The 18,130-nt window shown below is 41.0% G+C and overlaps 1 protein-coding gene across 3 annotated transcripts in view; it reads left to right on the top strand.

Annotated features, from left to right (window-relative positions):
- Positions 1-17,201, top strand: part of LOC126248427 (TBC1 domain family member 13) — a 249,466-nt gene extending 232,265 nt beyond the window's left edge. For all 3 annotated transcript variants that reach the window (XR_007545487.1, XM_049949412.1, XM_049949398.1), the window contains one exon: positions 15,448-17,201. The gene's annotated coding sequence lies outside the window, so the exon portion shown is untranslated. The remainder of the gene's footprint in view (positions 1-15,447) is intronic.
- Positions 17,202-18,130: the final 929 nt, after the last annotated feature.

Genomic DNA, 18,130 nt, shown 5'->3' with positions numbered 1-18,130 from the left:
GAGCCATGAGGTAAGGGAATGGGAGCAGGGGTTGTGTAAGGATGGACAAGTGTATTGTGTAGATTTGGTGGACGGCGGTATATCACTGTGGGAGGTGTGAGAAGGATACTGGGCAGGATTTTTCTCATTTCATAGCATGGCGAGAGGTAATCAAAACCCTGGCAGAGAATGTAATTCAGGTGCTCCAGTCCTGGGTGGTACTGACTCACAACGGGAATGCACCTCTGTGGCCAGATGGTGGGGGTTCAGGAGGTGGGATAGTGACTAGAGAGATAAGGCCTTGGCAGCCAGAAAGAGTGTGTGTGTGTGTGTGTGTGTGTGTGTGTGTGTGTGTGTGTGTACGTTGTCTAACTCTTTTTGTTGTGTCTATCGTGACTCAACATCTCCATATATGATATTCATGGACAGTATCATTTGAAAGGCAATATTTTTCTCTATACACAACAAAATATTCTCATCCTACAACTCCCAATGTAAATTTCTTCTGCCTTTTCATTGCCCAAATACTGTTTGTTTTCCACAGCTCTTTTTATAATCACTTCAAGTGGTTATCCTTCTACATCTCATGTTTATTTTGTGTGTTTTCTTCACATTTTTTCTTATAAAGTAAACACCTCAGATACTGAGTTACGAGGGGAATGCTCCTCTGTGGACGGACGGTAGGAATTTGGGAGCTGGTAGGAGACTGAAAAGATAAGGCAAGGAGGAGATTATTTTTGTACAAGATTGGGAGGACAATAACCTTTTCCCGGTCCCTACAGTTGAAACATTTTTTCGCCACCAACCCTACCAATCAGACTCAACCAAAGACCAATACTGAACCTTACCTCACTCAGTTCACTCTTCCATCCAACTGTGATCCACACCACTGCCACAAAACCACCCCTGGCTAACTTTACAGAACTTATTAACCTTGAACCTTGACTCAACATCATTCCCCAAATCCCTCAACATGCAAACTAACCTTACATCTGCAGAAAGAACCGCAGTTCATCATCTAAAAACTGATCCTGACCATATAATCCTACCTGTAGACAAAGGCTCCCCCACATTTGTTTTGAACACAAAGATTACCAAGCAGCAGGACTCCACCAGCTGTCCGATTCTTCCAGCTACAGACCTTGCTGCTGTGACCCCATTTCAGTAATCCAGCAGGATCTCCAGTCACTACTCAAATCCTTAGGCCGATCCCAGAATCTCTCACCGGAGTCCATCTCTCTACTCACCCCTAACACTCCAAGCACTCCTACCTTCTACATGCTTCCTACCCAGGATGCCCCATTGTGGCCAGTTACTGTGCCCCCACTGAGAGAATTTATGCTCTCATAGACCAATACCTTGAACCTATTATCTGGAACCTACTCTCCTATATAAAAGATACCAACCATTTTCTCCACCGACGCTCCACAGTTCCCATCCCATTACCACACGATGCCCTGCTCGTCACTATTGATGCCACCTCCCTATACACTAACATTCCTAGTGCCCATGGCCTTACTGCTGTTGAGCACTACCTTTCCCAACACCCAAAGAATTCCAAACCACAACCTGCTTCCTAGTTGCCATGACCAACTATAACTTCACCCATAATTACTTCTCGTTTGAAGGAATCACCTACAAACAAATCCAGGGCATGGCTATGGGCACTTGCATGGCACCATCCTCTGCCAACCTATTCGTGGGCCATCTAGAGGAATCCTTCCAAAAAATACTAAACCCCTCACCTGGTTCAGATTCATTGATGACATCTTTCCTATCTGGATCGAAGTTGAGGACACCCTATCCACATTCCTCCAGAACCTCAACAACTTCTCCCCCATTTGCTTCACCTGGTCCTACTCAACCCAACAAACCACCTTTCTAGATGTTGACCTCCACCTGAAAGATGGCTACATCAGTACCTCTGACCATATCAAAACTACTAACCACCAGCAATACCTCCACAACAGCTGCCACCCATTCCATACCAAGAAATCTCATCTGTACAGCCTAGCTATCCATGCTCATCACATCTGCAGTGATGAACAGTCCCTCTCAAAATATACCAATGGTATCACTGAAGCCTTCACAGACCATAATTATCCTCCCAACCTTGTACAAAAACAAATCTCCCGTGCTGTATCTTTTCAGTCTCCCACCACCTCCCAAAGTCTAACTGTCCGGCCACAGAGGAGCATTCCTCTCATAACTCAGTACCACCTGGGATTAGAGCAACTAAATTATATTCTCCACCAGGGTTTCACCTCCCTCTCGTTGTGCCCTGAAATGAGGAATGTCCTGTCCATTATCTTTCTCACATCTCCCTCAGTGGTATTTCACCGTCCAATGAACCTACACAACATATTCGTCCATCTTTAAACAACCCCTGCTCCTAACCCCTTACATCATGTCTCATGTCCCTGTAATAAACCTGGATGCAAGACCTGTCCCATACATTCTCCCACTACCACCTACTCCAGTCTGGTCACTAACATCACCTATCCCATCAAAGGCAGGGCTACCTGTGAAACCACTCATGTGATTTACAAGCTAAGCTGCAACCACTGTGCTGCATTCTATGTAGGCATGATAACCAACCAGCTGTCTCTCTGCATGAATGGCCACTGACAAACTATGGTCGAGAAACAAGTGGACCACCCTGTTTCTCAACACGCTGCCAAACATAATATCCTTCATTTAGTGACTGCTTCAAAGCATGTGCCATGTGGATCCTTTGCACCAACACCAGCTTTTCTGAATTGTGCAGGTGAGAACTTTCCCTGCAATACATCCTACATTCCCATAACCCTCCTGGCCTCAACCTTTGTTAGTCAGTGTCCTCACCCATCCAGACCCTTCCCTGTTCCCATTCCAGCACTAAACAGCCATCATTCCACCACAACACCCAGTCTTTTTATTTCTCTCCTTTTCCTCTACTTCCCCCCCCCCCTCCCCACCTCTCTCCTTCCCCTCTGCCTAACCTGCAGCACTGTACTCTCTGCCACCCCCACCATACTACCCCTCCCCCTCCCCACCCCAGCCTTCCCCGTACCCCCACCCAGTTACCACTCCCATCATGCATTGGTGCTACTGCTGCTCACAATGTGTTTGCAGTTGCCTGAGACTGCAGTAGTGTGTGTGTGTGTGTGTGTGTGTGTGTGTGTGTGTGTGTGTGTGTCTATTGTTGACAAAGGCACAATGACTGCAGGCTTTAATTGTGAGAATCCTTTTGTTGTGCCTATCTGCGACTCACCATCTCCGCTATATGGTGGAATAGCAACTTTCCTTCTTTAGTATTGTTACATTCCATCCTGGAACTGTTGATTTGGGAGTACAGGACCTTAATCTCCTGCAAAGTGGTTTTCTCAGTAATGCACACAATTCTCCCAGCACTCCAGCCATTTTTGGAAACACTCTTGGAATGTGTCTTTTGGAATGGTGATCAGCCAGGCAGCCACATTCAGCATGTCTTGTAATGATTCAAATTGTATCCCTTTCAGGGCAATTTTCAGCTTGGGAAATAACCAAAAGTGTTCAGAAATTTGGAGTTACTGTTTGCATTGTCCAGCATCTCGTCAGTGATTTCAAGATAGCATTGCTTCTGATCTGTTGTCCGCAGTTTCACTATGAATGTTGCAGATGCTCTCTTCAAGTGCAAATTATTGGTCAAAATAGAATTTACAGTGAGTTGTTCGTGCCATCATCCCTGAAAGCCTGTTGAATCTTACAAACTGTTTCTGCCAGGGTATCGACTAGCTTTTGGCAAAATAGTATGCAATATCACTGTTTTTCTGTAATTTCACAATGCACTGGACTCCAGTGGGCACTCACTATACATTGTCATTCATAGGTCGACTGCCAGTGACTGACACTTTCTGCTGGTAGGAAAAAGTTTACAGATGTTCAAGGACGTCTCCCACCATATCTCCTCTGAAAAAAGCCTCCTGCGGTTTTACCCAAGAGGATTTCGTTATCACAAAGCCATGCAGTAGAGCTTCATGTGCTTGGGAAAAACAATGGATATAGTTTCCCTTTTCTTTCAACAATCTACAGTACCAAGAAGCTAATGTTGCAAGCATAAAAATCAGTCTAATCATTCGGTTTGTTGTCTCTGCAGCTACTGAAAATGCTGCTGCACCTCTTCAGGAGTGGTATATTAGTTTGTCACCTATACAAATATGCCTCAGTTACGGTTCACCTACAGAATGCCATTTTACTTTTCCAGTAGCAGCGTTCACAAGCACATGCTTCCAATTATTGATCTAAGCAAAGACTACTTGGCTCAGTACATTTTAACTTGATGTTATGTTTAACATTCATGAATACTCCTCATCTCTCCTTCTATTTCCGTACAGAAATATATGTACATGGTGCTCAGATGGATGTAATTTATCGACTTTCCTTTTCTTTTTCTTAGTCCTCCAATAGTGTTCAAACAATTTTTTGAGTAGCACTTCATTTATCTTGAGCTCATTTAAATGAGTCTGTCTAAATGAAATATTTAGCCATAAAAAGACTCATCTGCCCCACAACTACAGTCACAGGAATTCTTCCTTTAATGACAGTGTTCCCACATCATTATATTTACAGTTAAGCTTCAGGTAATGTATTTTCCCAGCTCCTGTTAAGGAGCAGGTCATATCATGTGAATGCCCACCTCCCAATACCAAAACTGACACATCACTGATGTGAGCCTAGAATTGGTAAAATTTTCCAACGTACCAATCAATTGATTTTTCAATAATTCACCTGACGTGGGTGATAATGATGCTGAAAATATATTGTGTGTAAAATATCTGTATTTTCAATATATTGAATTTTTGATAGATCAAATGTTTTGATTCCTATTTCAAAAAAGCTGTTTTGTTTTTAGCAGGAAACTCTTGATATTTAAATTTGTTGTATGGGAGATCTTGTTAACAATGAAGGACATGATGTTCCACATTCATCTCTCCAACATCACCGAACCTCATTCACATTCTTTATTTTCCAGTAACTCTTTAGCACTCCTTTCATTCTTCAAACAAGAATGCATGTTTGTTTCAAATGCTGCAACAGATGGAAGTGTTCCAAAGCTCTTTGCTGCCTTATAAATTATTACTCACAAAAAATTGTTTAAATCTGCTTTAATCAAAGAGGAGCACCAGTTCAAACAGTATATACTTTGTTTTGGGACACCTGTATTTTTAGTGATTTTCCTGCCCGCATTGTAGAATACACTGCACTAACTGGTTAAACAATGCTTCCTTTAAAATACAGGGTGATTCAAAAAGAATACCACAACTTTAAAAATGTGTATTTAATGAAAGAAACATAATATAACCTTCTGTTATACATCATTACAAAGAGTATTTAAAAAGGTTTTTTTTTCACTCAAAAACAAGTTCAGAGATGTTCAATATGGCCCCCTCCAGACACACGAGCAATATCAACCCGATACTCCAACTCATTCCACACACTCTGTAGCATATCAGGCGTAACAGTTTGGATAGCTGCTGTTATTTCTCGTTTCAAATCATCAATGGTGGCTGGGAGAGGTGGCCAAAACACCATATCCTTAACATACCCCCATAAGAAAAAATCGCAGGGGGTAAGATCAGGACTTCTTGGAGGCCAGTGATGAAGTGCTCTGTCACGGGCTGCCTGGCGGCCGATCCATCGCCTTGGGTAGTTGACGTTCAGGTTTCATAACTAACCTTTTTCGTAGGACTCTCCATACAGTTGATTGTGGAATTTGCAGCTCTCTGCTAGCTCTGCGAGTCGATTTTCCTGGGCTGCGAACAAATGCTTGCTGGATGCGTGCTACATTTTCATCACTCGTTCTCGGCTGTCCAGAACTTTTCCCTTTGCACAAACACCCATTCTCTGTAAACAGTTTATACCAACGTTTAATACACCACCTATCAGGAGGTTTAACACCATACTTCGTTCGAAATGCACGCTGAACAACTGTCGTCGATTCACTTCTGCCATACTCAATAACACAAAAAGCTTTCTGTTGAGCGGTCGCCATCTTAGCGTCAACTGACGCTGACGCCTAGTCAACAGCACCTCAAGCGAACAAATGTACAACTAAATGAAACTTTATAGATCCCTTAATTCGCCGACAGATAGTGCTTAGCTCTGCCTTTTGTCGTTGCAGAGTTTTAAATTCCTAAAGTTGTGGTATTCTTTTTGAATCACCCTGTACTGTACTACTTGATGGTTAGAAAATGTTTCATGTATTATCAAAATATCCACGGGTGTACTGCCGGTCTACAGTGTCCAACGGGCACAATATTTCGGCGATCATACATGTCGCCATCATCAGGTGAACTGACGGACTGAGCTCCTGTGAACGTGCCGGCACGGAGATCCGTACACTATGGCTGCTCAGGTGGAACTGGGTTCGGTCGCGGCGGCGGCGGATTTAAATACCCTCCGCCCGCGGCGCGCTCACTCCGCCGTCCGCGCCCCGCGCCACGGTCGCGCGGTGGAACAGATTGCGACGGCGTCTGAGATGACGTCGGTGTGATGGCTCCGTCCGCCGTGGTCGTCACAACTATACATATGCTCGATTTACTCTTGATTAACCCAATCGCTGGTTCCCAAGCCTTGCTAAGATTATAGCCACAGTCACGATTTATGAGGTCGTCATTGGTGCGAATTTCGATGGCCTCTCTAACAACGCTGTCCCAGTATCTCGACGTCTGTACCAGAATCCTCGTGCGTTCATACTCCATAGCGTGATTTTCCGACAAACAATGTTCAGCGACCGCCGACTTGCTCGGATACATCAGTCGAGTGTGCCTCTGGTGTTCACGGCATCGATCCTCGACGGTACGCATCGTCTGACCAATATACGACTTGCCACATTGACACGGAATCTGGTACACGCCGGCCTTCCTCAAACCGAGGTCATCTTTGGCGCTCCCCACCAGTGCACGAGTTTTATTCGGAGGACAAAACACCGTTCCGACCCGGTGTTTCTTCAAAATGCGGGCGATCTTTCCCGAGAGTGCGCCTGTATATGGGATAAACGCAGTGCCTACCTCCTCCCTCGTGATTTCATCCATATCCACAGGTTGTGCTGTAGTGGTTGGGCGGAGAGCACGTTGAATCTGCCACTCTGAGTACCCATTTTTTCGAAATACAGTTCTCAGATGTTCCAATTCCTGGGGTAGACTCTCTGCGTCAGAGATAGTGCGCGCCCTATGTACTAGAGTTTTAAGTACCCCATTCCTCTGTGAAGGGTGGTGGCAGCTGTCTGCGTGCAAATACAGATCAGTGTGCGTTGTCTTCCGATACACCCCATGACCTAGGGTGCCGTCAGGCCTTCTCTTGACCAAGACGTCAAGGAAAGGTAGTTTACCCTCCGTTTCAGTCTCCATAGTGAATTTGATGTTGGGGTGTATGGAGTTTAGATGTGTAAGGAAGTCAAGGAGTTTATCCATACCATGTGGCCTGATGACGAAAGTGTCGTCCACGTAACGGAAAAAGCAAGTAGGTTTCCATTCGGATGACGACAGGGCTTCCTCCTCGAAGTTCTCCATGTACAAATTCGCTACCACCGGTGAGAGTGGGCTACCCATGGCGACTCCCTCCGTCTGTTCGTAGTATTCTCCATTAAAAAGAAAATATGTGGAAGTCAAGACATGCCTAAAAAGTTCAGTGGTCTTCTCGTCAAACTTCTGACTAATCAATTCTAGTGACTCTCGCAGGGGTACCCTCGTGAACAAGGAAACGACATCAAAACTCACCATGATATCTGACTCACCCAACGTGAAGCTATCAAGGCGTTTAACAAAATCCACGGAATTACGGATGTGATGAGGGCATTTACCCACGTAAGGACTTAATATTCCCGTCAGGTATTTGGCCAACAAATATGTAGGTGCCCTGATGTTGCTGACAATGGGGCGTAATGGTACCCCCTCTTTGTGAACCTTCGGGAGTCCATATAGTCTAGGCGGTACCGGAGCTTGGGGTAACAATTTCTTAGCGTCACCCTCCAGTAATTCTGCGTCCTTGGCACGCTCTCTCGGGAAAGATTCCCGCATTTTGAAGAAACACCGGGTCGGAACGGTGTTTTGTCCTCCGAATAAAACTCGTGCACTGGTGGGGAGCGCCAAAGATGACCTCGGTTTGAGGAAGGCCGGCGTGTACCAGATTCCGTGTCAATGTGGCAAGTCGTATATTGGTCAGACGATGCGTACCGTCGAGTATCGATGCCGTGAACACCAGAGGCACACTCGACTGATGTATCCGAGCAAGTCGGCGGTCGCTGAACATTGTTTGTCGGAAAATCACACTATGGAGTATGAACGCACGAGGATTCTGGTACAGACGTCGAGATACTGGGACAGCGTTGTTAGAGAGGCCATCGAAATTCGCACCAATGACGACCTCATAAATCGTGACTGTGGCTATAATCTTAGCAAGGCTTGGGAACCAGCGATTGGGTTAATCAAGAGTAAATCGAGCAAATGTATAGTTGTGACGACCACGGCGGACGGAGCCATCACACCGACGTCATCTCAGACGCCGTCGCAATCTGTTCCACCGCGCGACCGTGGCGCGGGGCGCGGATGGCGGAGTGAGCGCGCCGCAGGCGGAGGGTATTTAAATCCGCCGCCGCCGCGACCGAACCCAGTTCCACCTGAGCAGCCATAGTGTACGGATCTCCGTGCCAGCACGTTCACAGGAGCTCAGTCCGTCAGTTCACCTGATGATGGCGACATGTATGATCGCCGAAATATTGTGCCCGTTGGACACTGTAGACCGGCAGTACACCCGTGGATATTTTGATTATCAAATACGCCGGGAGAAACTCAAGAATCACGTTTCATGTATTGATTGTGTTTGACAATTTCAGATGGATCCTAAGTCATTTATTGATTTAAGAAAAGAAAAAGTAATTACCAAGCTGCTGAGAAATATTTCTGTGCAAATAAAAGATATTTTGACTACTAGGTTTTTCAAAAATAAAAAATGTAGGAGTAAAGGACACCATTCTCCAAACAACAGAAGCACTGAGTGATCTACAGGCACACACAAAAGGGGCATAAAACTTGTCAGCTTTTGGAGTAAACCATATGTTGAGCTGGAGTACAGACACACACTCAACACAGACGTAGTTATCAAGGGTCCAGCCAGCATATATATAGAGGGAAACATTCCACGTGGGAAAAATATATCTAAAAACAAAGATTCTGTAACTTACCAAACGAAAGTGTTGGTACGTTGATAGAGACAATAAGAAACACAAACACACACACAAATTTCAAGCTTTCGCAGCCCACGGTTGCTTCATCAGGAAAGAGGAAAGGAGAGGGAAAGACGAAAGGATGTGGGTTTTAAGGGAGAGGGTAAGGAGTCATTCCAATCTCGGGAGCGGAAAGACTTACCTTGGGGGCAAAAAGGGACAGGTATACACACACACACACACACACACACACATCCGCACATATACAGACACAAGCAGACATATTTAAAGGCCTACATATGTCTGCTTGTGTCTGTATATGTGTGGATGGGGCAACAGTCTGGATGATTGACTGATCTGGCCTTGTAACACTAACCAAAACAGCCTTGTGGTACTGCAAACGGCTGAAGGCAAGGGGAAACTACAGCCGTAATTTTTCCCGAGGACATGCAGCTTTACTGTATGATTAAATGATGATAGCGTCCTCTTGGGTAAAATATTCCAGAGGTAAAATAGTCTCCCATTCGGATCTCTGGGCGGGAACTACTCAAGAGGACGTCGTTATCAGAAGAAAGAAAACTGGCATTCTACGGATCGGAGTGTGGAATGTCAGATCCCTTAATCGGGCAGGTAGGTTAGAAAATTTGAAAAGGGAAATGGATAGGTTAAAGTTAGATATAGTGGGAATTAGTGAAGTTCGGTGGCAGGAGGAACAAGACGTTTGGTCAGGTGCATACAGGGTTAGAAATACAAAATCAAATAGGGGTAATGCAGGAGTAGGTTTAATAATGAATAAAAAAATAGGAGTGCGGGTAAGCTACTAAAAACAGCATAGTGAATGCATTACTGTGGCCAAGATAGACACGAAGCCCATGCCTGCTACAGTAGTACAAGTTTATATGCCAACTAGCTCTGCAGATGATGAAGAAATTGATGAAATGTATGATGAGGTAAAAGAAATTATTGAGGTAGTGAAGGGAGACGAAAATTTAATAGTCATGGGTGACTGGAATTCAACAGTAGGAAAAGGAAGAGAAGGAAATGTAGTAGGAGAATATGGATTAGGGCTAAGAAATGAAAGAGGAAGCCGCATGGTAGAATTTTGCACAGAACATAACTTAATCATAGCTAACACTCAGTTCAAGAATCATGAAAGAAGGTTGTATACATGGAAGAACCCTGGAGATACTAGAAGGTTTCAGATAGATTATATAATGGTAAGACAGAGATTTAGGAACCAGGTTTTAAATTGTAAGACATTTCCAGGTGCAGATGTGGACTCTGACCACAATTTATTGGTTATGAACTGTCGATTAAAACTGTAGAAACTGCAAAAAGGTGGGAATTTAAGGAGATGGGACCTGAGTAAACTGAAAGAACCAGAAGTTGTACAGAGTTTCAGGGAGAGCATAAGGGAACAATTGACAGGAATGGGGGAAAGAAATACAGTAGAAGAATAATGGCTAGCTTTGAGGGATGAAATAGTGAATGCAGCAGAGGATCAAGTAGGTAAAAAGACGGGGGCTAGTAGAAATCCTTGGGTAACAGAAGAGATACTGAATTTAACTGATGAAAGGAGAAAATATAAAAATGCAGTAAATGAAGCAGGCAAAAAGGAATACAAATGTCTGAAAAATGAGATCGACAGGAAGTGCAAAATGGCTAAGCAGGGATGGCTAGAGGACAAATGTAAGGCTGTAGAGGCTTATCTCACTAGGGGTAAGATAGATACTGACTACAGGAAAATTAAAGAGACCTTTGGAGGAAAGAGAACCACTTGCATGAATATCAAGAGCTCAGCTGGAAACCCAGTTCTAAGCAAAGAAGGGAAAGCAGAAAGGTAGAAGGAGTCTATGTTCTTGAGGGCAATATTCCATGAGAACTACTGACAACCTTGGGAGAGCCAATCCTGACAAAACTCTACCATCTGGTGAGCAAGATGTATGAGACAGGTGAAATACCCTCAGACTTCAAGAAGGATATAATAATTCCAATCCCAAAGAAAGCAGGTGTTGACAGATGTGAAAATTACCGAACTATCAGTTTAATAAGTTACAGCTGCAAAATACTAATGCGAATTCTTTACAGACGAATGGAAAAACTGGTAGAAGCTGACCTCGGGGAAGATCAGTTTGGATACCACAGAAATGTTGGAACACGTGAGGCAATACTGACTCTACGACTTATCTTAGAAGAAAGATTAAGGAAAGGCAAACCTATGTTTCTAGCATTTGTAGACTTAGAGAAAGCTTTTGACAATGTTGACTGGAATTCTAAAGGTGGCAGGAGTAAAATATAGGGAGCGAAAGGCTATTTACAATTTGTATAGAAACCAAATGGCAGTTATAAGAGTTGAGGGGCATGAAAGGGAAGCAGTGGTTGGGAATGGAGTGAGACAGTGTTGTAGCCTCTCCCCAATGCTATTCAATCTGTATATTGAGCAAGCAGTAAAGGAAACAAAAGCAAAGTTGGGAGTAGGCATTAAAATCCATGGAGAAGAAATAAAAACTTTGAGGTTCGCTGATGACTTGCAAGGGACTTGCATTAGCAGTTGAACGGAATGGACAGTGTCTTGAAAGGAGGGTATAAGATGAACATCAACAAAAGCAAAACTAGGATAATGGAATGTAGTCGAATTAAGATGGGTGATGCTGAGGGAATTGGATTAGGAAATGAGACACTTAAAGTAGTAAAGGAGTTTTGCTATTTGGGGAGCAAAATAACTGATGATGGTTGAAGTAGAGAAGATATAAAATGCAGCCTGGCAATGGCAAGGAAAGCGTTTCTGAAGAAGAGAAATTTGTTAACATCGAATATAGATTTAAGTGTCAGGAAGTCGTTTCTGAAAGTATTTGTATGGAGTGTAGCCATGTATGGAAGTGAAACATGGACGATAAATAGTTTAGACAAGAAGAGAATAGAAGCTTTTGAAATGTGGTGTTACAGAAGAATGCTGAAGATGAGATGAGTAGATCACATAACTAATGAGTAGGTATTGAATAGAATTGGGGAGAAGAGTAGTTTGTGGCACAACTTGACTAGAAGAAGGGATCGGTTGGTAGGACATTTTCTGCGGCATCGAGGGATCACCAATTTAGTACTGGAGGGCAGCGTGGAGGGTACAAATCGTAAAGGGAGACCAAGAGATGAATACACTAAGCAGATTCAGAGATGTAGGGTGCAGTAGGTAGCATGGAGAGTTGCATCAAACCAGTCTCAGGACTGAAGACCACAACAACAACAACATTAAGGACAGAGTCTTCGTCACACCAGTTGCTGACATCAACGAATTTAAGGCTAGGATACAAGCTGCTGTGTGTAGTGTGACAGAACGCACGTTAACACCTGGCGGGAACTGTAAAACCGCCTCGACATTCTCTGAGCTACCAAGGGAGCACATGTTGAGGTTTACTAACGTAGGTGGTCTTAAAAAAACTAGTAACACTAACCTATGTAATGGCATCAAATGTAAATTATTATGTCAAATGATTATTCTGTAATAAATTGTTCTAATCAGGGCAAGACATTGTGCTTACACTGTATATTGTTCACGTGACAGTTTGAATTTCTTAAGGGCTCTAATATAGAGAAAGCTATTTACACTTACAGTTAGAATGTACTTAATTCATTAGATAATAAATTAGAGGCTACAGGCATTTTCTGTGACCTGTCAAAAGCCTTTGACTGGTGAACTACAGCATTCTCTTAAGTACATTAGAATATTATGGTGTCACCGGCAATGCTGCAAAATGGTTTGAGTCTTATCTATCTGCCAGGAAACAAAGGGTGTCATTACATGTGGTGTTCCTCAAGGATCCATCTTGGGTCCATTGGTTTTTCTTGTGTACATTAATGACCACTCATCTGTTACATTGCCAGATGCTAAGTTTGTTTTGTTTGCAGATGATACAAGCATTGCAATAAGTAGCAAGTCAAGTACAGATTTAGAAATAGCTGCTAATCAAATTTTCACTGACATTAATAAATGGTTTAAAGCTAATTCACTGTCATTAAACTTTGAGAAGACCCACTATATGCAATTCAGAACCTGTAAGAGATTTTCTTCCAGCATATGTATAACATATGAAGACATATAGATCGAAGAGGTTGACAGTGTTAAATTTCTGGGATTACAACTTGATAATGAATTCAGTTGGGAAGGGCATACCACAGAATTGCTTAAGCGCCTAAACAAGTCTGTATTTGCAGTGAGAATGATGTCAGATGTAGGAGATATAATTATAAAAAAAACTTGCATACTTTGCTTACTTGCATTCTGGGGCAACTCATCAAATGGAGCAAAATTTTTAGGGTGCAAAAGCACGTGATAAGAATCCTTTGTGGTGTAAATTCAAGAACATCATGTAGAAAACTGTTCAAAGAACTTTGTATTCTAACCACTGCTTCTCAGTATATTTATTCCTTAATGAAATTTGTTGCAAGTAAAACATCTCTATATCCAACCAATATTTCAATACATAGTATGAATAGGAATAAGAACAATCTACATAAAGACCTAATGTCACTTCTTGCTAAAAAAAAAAAAAAAAAAAGGGGGGGTCCAATATTCAGGAACACACATTTTCAATAAATTACCAGCAACCATTAAAAACTTTGTTTCAGATAAAGCACAGTTAGAACAGAGTTTGAAAGACTATGTACATCAATGTTGCAGATTCCCTTAGACCTCATCATGATAATGGGAAATTAAAAATTGACAGAATTGAGATAAGAGTCTTACAAGAGGAGTTTGTATCACAAAAATTCTTTTTATTTTCAAATAAATCAGCTGGCAAAAGGAAGAGAGAGACAAAAGATAATTAACACATCTGATTCATCTTCATTTTGCTTATGCCATGTTTGCCTCAGGTTGACATAAACTTCAGCAGCTAATATAAGAACTAAATACAGCAGATTTTGAAAAAAGCCTTAAAATCAGTTATACAAAGCTGAAAATAATGCATAACCAGCTCACTGAAAATGAAGTTTTACACATTAATAAAGAAGTTGCAGAATCAGTTCATATGTTTTAAGTATTTATGTCAACTGAAAACAGTGACTGGCTGAACAGGAAAAATACAGAAACCAAAGCATTAAAAAACAACTACCTTAACTGCTTTGACAAATTAAATACAGTTTTAAAAGTAAGCTTCCAATGTCTCCAAAACAGAAAGTTTACAAATAGTGTGTAATAACAGTTTTGACTTATGGCAGTGGGAAAGAATTTTTAATGAGAGCAGAATTCAGAAACTGGGTGAGCATTTAAGAAATGCATGTTGTGAATTACTAGGAGGGGCACCAAAACAAACAAATGGATAGGTTAACATACTAGTGTGGAAGGTGTAATTATGACTGTAATGGAAATGGTGTTGGGTGGGACATGCAGCCAGGCAAATATAGAGGGTGTTCCAGGAGGAATGGTCAGAATTTAGGGATATGACAAATGATCATCTGAGCCAAATAGTCTACTAAACAGGGACTTAAAATGCATACCTTAAGAGCTACAAGCAGTTGTTCATTTTCAGTCCTGTGAAACACAACTCTTCTACTGAACAAGTATTCATAGCTCTTAAGGTATGCAGTTTAGAGCTGTGTTTGCCAGACAGTTTTTTCTTCTTGTGGTCCATACTATCTCCTCCAAATACATGAAAAACAAAGACCTTACAGTAGAAGAGATTTGTTTCACAGTATTAAATACGAATTAGTCATCGTTCTTAAGGTATGTAATCTAGAGCCCATGTATACCAGACTTTATTGTTTCAAATGATGGTTCCTATCATAGCCCTGTATATTGACCATTGCTCCAGGGACACTGTGTATAGTAGATGGAACAAGGAAACATTCTCCCAGATTCCAAGAGATTAACAAAGGCTCAAGATGGCATGCTAATGGAAGATGAGTAGATGACATTAATAAACATGCAGAAAACACACACACTTTTAAACATACACAACTCACACATTCATGGCCACTCTTGGCTCCAGGCACCTACTTTTAAATGAACTTCAAAAGTGTGTGTGTGTGTCTGCTTCTCAGTGCCTACTGTATGTGGTGAGTAGCAATCTGTTCAAGTTCATTGTTGATTATGATTATGGCAGTACAATTTATGTATAATTCTCTCCTTCTCCTTCTTTTCCTCCTCTATCTTCTTCTTCTTCTCCTCCTCCTCCTCCAGGGACGTAACAATCAAACACATTTGATGTGAACCAGATTCTTCATTTTCCTACCATTAGAAGAGTTGTAAATAATTATATTTATGTGACCTTTGGCTTGTGTTTTTACAGGGGAGGCAATATTTCTTCCATGAACTCTTCCATGCTCGTGGTAACATTCTCATTTGCTATTTTGGAGCAGTGGCATTTAAGTGGACACTTCTCATATACAAAGCTGTATAGCTTTAAAGTGCTGTGAAAAAATTCTTTTTTCATTTTTGTACAGCAATAATATATTTTTGTACCAAACTTACAGACATTTTAATGAAAAACTGGTGTTGTTAGAGATGTTGTTTTTGGTACTGGTTTAAGTTTATGGTTGACTGTTATGGTTGAATGTTACTTAATTCTATTGTTAATGTTGTAAAGAGCTCAATATGCAGCATCAGATGTTATTACATAAAATCCTATGTAAAATATTTTGACAATGTTATATTTTGTGAAATATTGAATTATATAACATCACAGTAAGTTGCTGAGGTGTAGAGATTTATATTGTGTGTTTTTGCACAAGGTGTATCTGTATCTTATTGATTACAATGTTGTACATCATACTTGTATTCTTTTTTCTTCAGTAAATGAATATGTTGTGTCTTTGAAGATTTATGAAAGTTCTCGTTGCATAAATATATGTTTTGAACACGGGACAGAACTCATACATAGGAGGGGGGGGGAGGAGAGAGAGAGAGAGAGAGAGAGAGAAGTCTTTGTCCTTGCAAACACTTTATAATTTTTCCATTTTGTAAATAATGGCAAGAAATTACAGTCAAACTAAAGTAACATTAAGCATGTATAATTTGTGTTAGCTTTCAAGTACGTGAAAATTGAGCAGATTTATTTTACAAGGTGCTGCCTAAAGATACTGCATTTTTTGTATATCATATTTGCTGCATAGTTCTGCTGAAAACTGTCCAACAGTTTACACAGCTATTTGACTACTGCCCTCCCCACACCTCGAATAAATAAATAAACAAACAAATGAAATACTAAAACCTGGGAAAATTGTGAAGAAGATTGAGGCTTTACTATATTGGATTCCAGGTTGGGATTCTGTCTGACAGAGTGTGTTTCTTTTTTTTTTTTTTGGTGGGGGGGAAATGAGTTTTGTTGAAAAGTATCACTCCTTTAGATGCTTGTGATATTCATTGTTGACCTCATGATTATAAGTAAAAGTTTATGACAATCTTTTTTCACTATTTCTCTACTTTCTTACACTTATGGAAGAATGTGAATTCAGACTGATCATAGTTGTGGAAGATTGTATGATTGGTTATTTAAGGTAGCGCGTATCTATGTTTGTGTATGATGTGTCCAAAGAAGAGACATCTGCTATATTTCACTGCTGAAACTGCAGATTATAATGATGCTCATTTGTTCCACTGGGTTCAGATATGTTTGCATTAAGGGTTCCATTTAGTGCAAAAGATTGTACAAAGGTTAGACTAGTGTCTGTAAGGAAGGATGGATCATACCATCATGCAATATCGTTCAAAAAGTGTTTCATTTCTAATGTCTTAAAGTGTTAGTTGTTAAATACATCAAGTTTCTGAATGCTGATGAATTGCTGTTTGTTCAGCAAATAAATTCTTATCTAAATTTTTGACTTGTTGAGAAACTGAGTCAGTTTTGTACTGTGAGAAATTGTAAAACTGCTGTTTTTCACTATTCACATACAAAGTTATGACAAAAACAGTTCATGACTTTTTTAGTGTGTTATCTTAAGTAGAACACAGTTGATGAAATATTCCTCTTTCTCTTCTGAGGTTTACAGGTTTATTACACCAATAAAAAATAATTTTACATTGCATTCAAGCCATATTATTATACTGAGCAAATGTTGTCATTTTTTGTAATTTTTTGTATCCAGGAAGTTCATTTTCACTTATTAAACATTTTGTAATAAAGTATCTGAGAAAAGAGGTGTTTTACTATTCTGTATTAAATGGAAAATTGTTTACAACAGATCACTGTATATTCTTCCCACCTCTGAAACTGGGCAAAATAATTGTATGGTAGGTAGAATGGAGAATTAATTTACCTTTTATGACAAATGGCTCTGTTGATGTATTGTAATAACATTATGTAGTGGCAGCATTTTTTTTTCTCAACCATATGGAGATGGTAGTGACATGCTCATATAGCTGAATGCGCTGTGTTCTAGCTTAAGAAAGATGAAGGTGAGGCATATCCAGATTGAATCCACATGTTGGTTTGACAACTATTGGTCAGGCATACAAGCCAGCCTGAATGTGGTTTTTAGGCGGTTTTCACATTGGCTTAGGCAGGTGCTGGGCTGGTCCTCAGTCACTGCCTCAGAAAATATAAAACACAAACACTTATAATACAATAACACAGGACAAAGTTTGCTCAATTCCGGGACAGGTGCTACCCATGGCTTTCCTACCGTAGACTAACTGATGCTTTTAATGGCAGAAAGAGCTTTCACCCACATAGAAGATATAAAAATAATAAATTTAGCAAATCGCAAAAAATACTGAAAACTGGAATAAACACTAGGGAACAGAAGGACCATGGAGATGATTTTATCAGATAGAAATGTATTCCAGCAGTTGGCTGTGAAAGTGAGTAGTTTATAAAGATGAAGAGAATAAGAATATCCATAAAATGTGACTTCAGTGGGCTTTGTGATTTCATGATGATGCAACAAACTTTTGCATTCTTGTTTCCAGAATTTTTGTAAACAATTGCACTGAAGTGTCAGAAAAATTGTGCTGAACAGGTTCCAGTTGTGATG

The sequence above is a fragment of the Schistocerca nitens genome, chromosome 1, assembly GCF_023898315.1.
Source record: "Schistocerca nitens isolate TAMUIC-IGC-003100 chromosome 1, iqSchNite1.1, whole genome shotgun sequence".
NCBI lineage: Eukaryota > Metazoa > Arthropoda > Insecta > Orthoptera > Acrididae > Schistocerca > Schistocerca nitens.
This window is presented reverse-complemented; position numbering and strand designations above follow the sequence as displayed.